Source organism: Apis dorsata, unplaced genomic scaffold (assembly GCF_000469605.1).
Source record: "Apis dorsata unplaced genomic scaffold, Apis dorsata 1.3 scaffold_382, whole genome shotgun sequence".
NCBI lineage: Eukaryota > Metazoa > Arthropoda > Insecta > Hymenoptera > Apidae > Apis > Apis dorsata.
In genome coordinates, this window is record NW_006263644.1 from 1,328,470 (window position 1) to 1,336,303 (window position 7,834).

General features: G+C 26.7%; 2 protein-coding genes across 5 annotated transcripts in view; both read right to left on the minus strand.

The window, feature by feature from the left end:
* The window catches only part of LOC102677163 (glutamate receptor 1), a 286,138-nt gene that overhangs the window by 68,107 nt on the left and 210,197 nt on the right, over positions 1 to 7,834 (minus strand). The gene's annotated exons all lie outside the window — the stretch shown is intronic.
* The window catches only part of LOC102676738 (facilitated trehalose transporter Tret1-like), a 15,343-nt gene that overhangs the window by 5,459 nt on the left and 2,050 nt on the right, over positions 1 to 7,834 (minus strand). The gene's annotated exons all lie outside the window — the stretch shown is intronic.

Genomic DNA, 7,834 nt, shown 5'->3' on the forward strand with positions numbered 1-7,834 from the left:
GAGAATCAGACAAGAACTCGTTTGCAGAGAATTGTCATGAGGTGAGAATTGAAAGTTTCATGGGATATAAATATAATATGTTGTATATGCAGCTTGTGAAATGAGTGAAAAAGAAAGGATTTATAATGAAAATGATTAAATAATATTCTTCGTTGGTTCTTTTATAATATAAATGTATAACACGTATTGTTTGTATTTCTGTGTTATAACGAGTTTTAAGGGAAATTTCAATTCGTTGATGAAGAATTGAAGGTTTTTAATATATTTCGAAAGAGAATGAAAAAAGGAAAGAAAGAAACCCGAGGGCATTGTGATGAGAAGTTTATTTCTGATCACGTGAAGAAATTTATTTTTTTATCGAGTTGTTATGCAAGTATAATGGTAAGTATTTATGCAAAAAATATTCTGCATCGTTTGGTACAAGTTTTATTCAGATTGGATTAAAAATGAATGATTTATTGCAGATTTCTGGCTTTGCTCGTATTAGTGTCTTGTTCACAACACGAATATAAAATAACATTACATTTTGATGCTAGCATAATTTTTATCAATATAATGTGGTTATTTTTAATATATTTTGATATAAGTCAGAGATATTTCTAAATTTTATATAAACATATACAATATATTTTCAATTATGCTTTTTTTTTAACGTTGAAATAAAATAGTTTTGAAAAAAATTTTGATAAAAATAGTGCTGCGAAGTTCTCAATTGTATTATTTTTTATTTTCTTTTTTTCTCTTTCATTTTCTATAGAAAACTATGGTTTGAGATTCTATAGAATCTCAAATATTTGATATGGAACGGTATTTAGCACATGATTAATAATAACAGGAACGTGAAAAGAAATAAATACAATAATGTTTCTAGAAGAATGAACGTTTGAAATTACAAATGAAATAACTTATGACGACAATAGCATTATTTCAGAGAAGCGTAAAGAAGAATAGGAATTCTAAAAGATTATTCTATGCAAAAAGTTTAATACAATATCGATTCTGTTAAATAGAAAAATAAATGAAATCTTTTGTATTGCAATTTCAAATAATTCTAAGTATCAGTTGAAAGAATTGAAGAATCTTAAATAAAAGATATATATTATTTTAAATGTAGCGAGATTCATAAATATCTTTTTTGCCAATAATTCTATTCTTTGCATTTACAAACTTAGTTGAAAAATAATTAGCTTGTCGATATAATGATTTAAACGCGGATATTTTTAAAAATCATTCATTTCAATCTTTCGAATACAATACTAGCTGAAAACTAACAATTAATGGATAATTTATTTACACGACTATTTAAATATTTAATGCTAAAATTTCTCAAAGTGTTAAATTGTTTCGCGATAAATTATTTTCAATTTCCAGTTTAATACACACACGGCCTTAATTTTCAAATTCTCTTTTGTTCAAAAAACAAAGCGTTAAATGGAAAAATTTCTTTGACACGTAGAATTACAACCCAGTCAATTTTAATACGATTTTTATCTGATAATATTATTCTTTTTTTTTTTACACATAAAATAACCACAGTGCAATCAATTATACCACGATAATCTTGGAATATTATTTTTTTCGAAAACGATTCACTTTTACTTTGTATTTTTTTCCAAAATCTTAAATGAAAAAGAATATTATTCTTTCTTTTCTTAGACTCTTTACTATGTCATATATTTAATGAATCAATCCACGAGGATTGATTACACCCGACACTGGTACGTTTATTATCACATCATGCGTACCGTTTTACGACGTCTGATACAAATTGAGTTGACACGTATCCAGGATTTACTTTCGTCTCGCCTCGACGGCCAGATGCAACTTCAGAGATCACTTTATTACACGCGTTTACGACTTTGAACGACTAAGTCTAACTACGTTGTTTAAACTCGTCCCGAAAGTCGTTCTCAGGCGACACAAAAGCAAGCAAGTTAATATTCTTGCATAACGACACGATCATTATGCATATAACACCCGATTTTGCGCGGGATTATTTTCATGCATCGTGTCAACGACGATTAACGTTGCAATTGTACGCTAATAATTAGCCATCCTGAAGCGAGACAATGAGGAATGAGTGTGTTAGTGTGGCTTCCTTTTTCTTTTTTAATCTAACTTGATCTTTCAATGTAAAATTGTTTCAACTTGATTCAACATTTTGTCAATCAAATTGACTGTACAATGAAAATTTTTGAAATAAAAGTGAAGTGAAAGTGTTTTTTTAATTTTAAAAGTGTATTTTATTTTATTTTTGAATTGTCAAAATATATAATGAGTATATTGAGATTGAATTGTGCTAGAAAATTTTGGGATAAATCGATTGAATTTAATTTTTTTACCTTCGTTGAATATATGTTATTAAGATATGAGCATATAGCTTAGTCGTTATCACATATAATATGTAAAAATATATAAAATATTTTCTCTTGTATACGTTTCTTATCTTTAAATCCTCTTAGTCTTAGAGAGGACTAAAGGCATTTATAGAACTATTTTTTATTGTATTATTAATGTGCATTTTATTATATTTATTTATATTAATTTTCATTTTTAGAATATTATAAATAAACATATAAAATTTATATGATATGATATTATACTTTTTCTTTCAAGAATTGTTATTAATTATTTCGTAGAGAAAGATTTGGAAGATTTGTCCATTTCTTATTCAAAACGAGAATCTTTTTTATTCAAGGAATTCCATTATTTCCGTTCTTTTCTTTTTTTTTCGTCGTATTTAACTTCCTCGCGTATCGATTTGTATCTCTCCTGTTCGTTTCTTTGTTTATCAGCCGACTTATCAATGGACCATAGCGAACAGATATTCTCGGATATTATAAAAAGCCATTTCAAGAGATATTTACAAATATTTGCTCCAATCCTGTTTTAATTAGACCGATGAATAATTGAGCATCCCGTGTACCTTTAAAAGAAGGAAGCATCTGTTTTGCATATATATATCTACAAATGTTCAGAAATTTTTAACTAATTATTGTCAATTTGTACATCAATCTTTCCTCATTAGATACACTTTTGTAGAAATAATTAAAAATAATCGATAACTTTAATCGATTGTTAATCATCAAATCGACATCCAACGATAATCAAATGGCAATTAATATAAATAAATGTATAACGGTAATAAGTTATTAACTAAATTACGTTGATCAATTTCATTTCCATATGTAATAACACGAATTAAAAAAAAAAAAATCACAAATTAATTTCTTCCTTTTTACACCCTCCCTATCCATTCATCCCCATCGATCGATATCATCATTTATTACGATATTCTCATTACTCTCGCGACAAGTTCCGCATTTCCTACATCGCGAAACAATAGAATTCTCGCGATTTCATTTCAATATCGTATTTCAATTACCTGGCTTTGGAACGAGATATGTTCCATCGGCCAACCACCGCGATTCTCTCTCCCCGCCACAACGCCTAGATCTTCGATCTGTCCATTTGTCGTCTCGATAATGCGGCTACATCGTTGTTTATTCTATTATTTGTTAGCGGTGGTTCATTGTCGAGCAATTAAATCATAATTACGATAATATGTCCGAGTTATGTCGTTCAATTATCAATTGTCGTTCAATGAATCGATAATCGAGGTGGATCGTTGACAACATTTCTTTGTCTGTTTATTATAATCGAATTTTCTCCACGATTTCGCTTTTTTATCCATTTAAGATTTTTATTTCTTAAAAGTAGTATATTATTAGGATATAAGAGATATGTCTTAGTTATTGGAATGATAGAGAGCATGTTACGTTTCGATCAATTCGAAGCTCGAAGTTATTCCAATATGAGCATAATATAATGAGGACAAATTATGAATAATTGATTAAATTAATACAATTTTAGAGAAATATTTTTCTATGAACAACACTTTTATCGATAACAATTAACTGAAACTTTAATTTTAATAATTATAGACTCTTCTATGGTGATACAAAGTCAGACTGTAATTTGTAATAGTGATCATATGAATAACAAACGATCTTTGTATTCCTTATTTACTTCCTTATTTGTAATCCTTATCTTTAAATTGCAATAACATCATCAATGCTGAAATATTATTATATTTTATAGCTAGCCTATTCAAATTTCCAAGAATAGCCTATTCAAATTTCCAAGAAAAAGTCGTAATTAATTAAAGTTGGCCAGTAGCGATTAAACGATTGTGATTTGATAAATGTTGTTTCGCGTTTTTCCTTGTTTCTTGAATTGAAAGATGGGTGCATGTGAAAAATATCCAATTACGAGAATACATTAGCGTATGATCGTTACGTAGTTTTGATTGAAACGCTCTACGATGTAATTATACCGATTTGTAATACAGATAATGAATCTTCCATAGTCGTATAATAATTAACTACCCACAACATCGAGCAGATTATTCCTCAGGAATCTTGTTACAATATTTATTCTCTTCCATTACATAAGCTATAGTTAGATCTTATGTGTGTAAGAAATTATTCAATGATTATAGTTTTATGTATATATTTTTGATAATTCATTAATTTAAATAACATTTCTTATTACATTGAGATTTGAAGAAGGGATAAAAAATTACTAGATATTACTAGATATAAGTTATTAAGTTAGAATCATTAGAGTGTATATATATGGTATATTTTTTAAAAATTCATTAAGTTTAATTTGTTTAAATTTTTACTATCTAGGATTTTTTATTAAGATGGTTAAGTAAAAGGTTACTAGATGTTACTAGTTATTATTTGATATAAAATATTAGATAGAGTTTAGATTATTCGGTTATTCCAGAAATAATATTGTATTAAAAATTTGATTTTAATTTTGAAAAGAATCATTCGTTATACTAACTAGCTATTAAACTTTAAATCCTTAAAAAATATAATCGAAATAAATCATACGAAGATATCATTTTTTCCTAGAAATTTCAACCTAACTTTTAATAAATTTAACTATACTACATATCTTCCTAATCTTGTTTGATATATTTTCTCTATAAAAAAAAAAAACATAATGAAATGATATAACACGTGTACAGAGAATAACTATTAAAGAATACATAGAAGAATGAAATACAAGCATAGAAGAAAAAACAGAGAAAAAGAGAGATGAAGAAACAAAAACGTATGAATATATACGTAATATATACGTAAATACGAAAAGATATTATCTTTTGTTTTTTTCTTTTGTTATTAAATTTTTAAAAGAACGTGATTCATCGTTTTACAATTTTTTTATATACAAATTTTTACCAAATTTTATTATTTATTTGAAATATATTTGCAATTGATCATCTTCTCTACTCATCCATTCCTAAATATATTCAACAAATATTTCATTATGTATCTAAATCTTTCTTTCTTCCTTTTTTTTTTTAATTTAATAAAATTTTCCATAGAAAATTTATTATATTAATTATTGGCAATATATATTTCATTGGATCAATGGATCCAAAGGAACAAACATCTAAGTAAGTATTGCATTTGTAATTTTGAAACAGCCTATGTCTTTCTTTGAAAAATAATATTTCAGCAATTATTACATATGTTCATATTATTATTATTTATATTTTTACGGAACAGCTTATAGCTCTTATCCGAGAATCTGTTTTCGCATTTGAAAAATGCAATCCTGAAAGATTGTATTTTTCCAACGAAACTCCTACGATTGCGCGACTTTATAATTTACGACACTGTTTTTCCAACGGTGAATATTTAACTTAAAAAGGAAAATCCAGTGCTTGAATTATTATCCGAAGTTATCCGGTCTTCTTCTCCCGATTAATAAATCGCAGTTACCAAAAAACGAACTGTTATCTACCGAATCTCTCTGGTGTTTTCATCCACCAGTTTCAGGTAATTTCCATTTTCAAGTTTCGCGGTTTGTCTTTCGTTTTTTTTTCTTTCTTTTCTTTTTTTCTTGGTTTTCTTTTTGCACCGTAAATCGATGCTATAAATTATCGAGTTTTGACTATTTGAATCGCGATGTTCCGTGAATGAAACATACCTCGTTAGATATTTATGAGAAGATTGTAAAAAAGTTATTAGGGTAAGCAAAAATAATTATTCTTTCTCGTTTAAGATTTTGTAATAAAAAACTTTATAGTTATAATAAAATTAATATTCTCTATTTCTTAGAGATATTATTTTTAAAAAAAATGATAGTTTAACAAATAATGTTTATTATTATAAATTAATTATTAAATTAATTATTAAGAAATTTAGAATTGTAAAATTTTTATTACAAAGTTGGAATATTTAAGAAGAAGAAATTTTGAGAAAATCTTAAGGAATTAATATTTTCTAACTGGTATTTTTCTAAACTTATTTACGAAATATATTTCTATAATTCTTATACATTTTTCTCATTATTTTTCTTAGTAATATTTCGTACATTTTTCGAACAATCAAATGCAATTCGTGATTTCGTTAAGCGTCTTTAAGAATCGATCTGATAAATCTACAAATCTATTATTCTATTCAAAAAGTTTGATAAGAAATTTGAACGATTTGCACACGTGAAATATCATTTTCAAAACGTTCCAACCAACTTGTTTCCTCGTGCACCGTATACTGTGTGCATCTTGTTACGGAAGTAAATTTTTCGCAGCCATTGAACATGGCGCGGATAAACTTGAAAATTTGATGCGCCATGCCAACCTTAAATTGGCTTCGTTATTCCTTGATTCGTTATCTATACGGATTTTCGAGTACAAGAGCGTGGTTTCGTTCCTGAAAATATGCACATCTTGTAATATTTAACTACGTCTGATCCCTTTATTAATCGGATGTTGCACCATATCACGAGAAAATATTTTTCGCCGTTATAATTTGATGAAATTTGATTTTCGCGATTTATTTCGACTCTCTGTCGAAGATAATTATTGTTTAAAATTCGTGTGAAATTTATGATTAAATTGTTGATTTATCATTTTATTTTTACATCGTTATGGCTTGTTTCAGTTTTTTTCTGTTTTAAACTATTAATTAAAAAATTTATGAAAATTCCAAGTTACTTTCCATTTTTCATTTAATGATATATATCAATAATTTCATTGACTTTTATATGTGACTCGTTTGTTTGTTTAAATTTTTTTAAGAAATTTAACAAAATTCTGAATTACAGTCTCAGTTAGAGCTCTTAAACTATCTTCTTCACACAATGAATTTAAATTGTTTAATTAATAAATCAAAATTTATTGTCTATTTTGAAAATAAGTTTCCTACATATATATTAACATATGTGTAAAGATAAAATAATAAAAATTAGGGAAAAAGCTACCTAAAAAAGCAAGCGATGGATCCCAAATTATTAATCAAAAATCCCAAGATCAAATCTCGAGTCATGGATTCTATGATTTTTATATTGCTCTCTGTTATTTATTGTCTCTTTAGAATAATGAGAAAATATATACAATATATTAATATATTCCTGAAACCTTTGAAGATTCTAGGAACTAAAACAAAAGTTGATGTCAGAGAAATATCAGTTGGAATTTATTTATTAAATGATTAAATAATAAAAGATCATATTTTATACTTGAAAACCTCAAAGAGGTTACAAAGCAATAAAATACAAAGTTATAAACGATTCAAATTCGTGTTGAATGAAGCGAAACGAAGATCTATCTCTCAAGATTGCGTATTTCGAAAGCTGTATCGACACTGACTAAAAAAGTGTTGGTAAACCCGCATGTAGAAACATTGTAATTATATTTTATCGCACTTCTGTTAATTGCAACCTGTATTTAGAAGCTATTAAGTTTGTTAATATTTTAAACACAATGCAACATCATTCGACAGAAAGAATCAAATGTTTTTTTTTTTTTTTT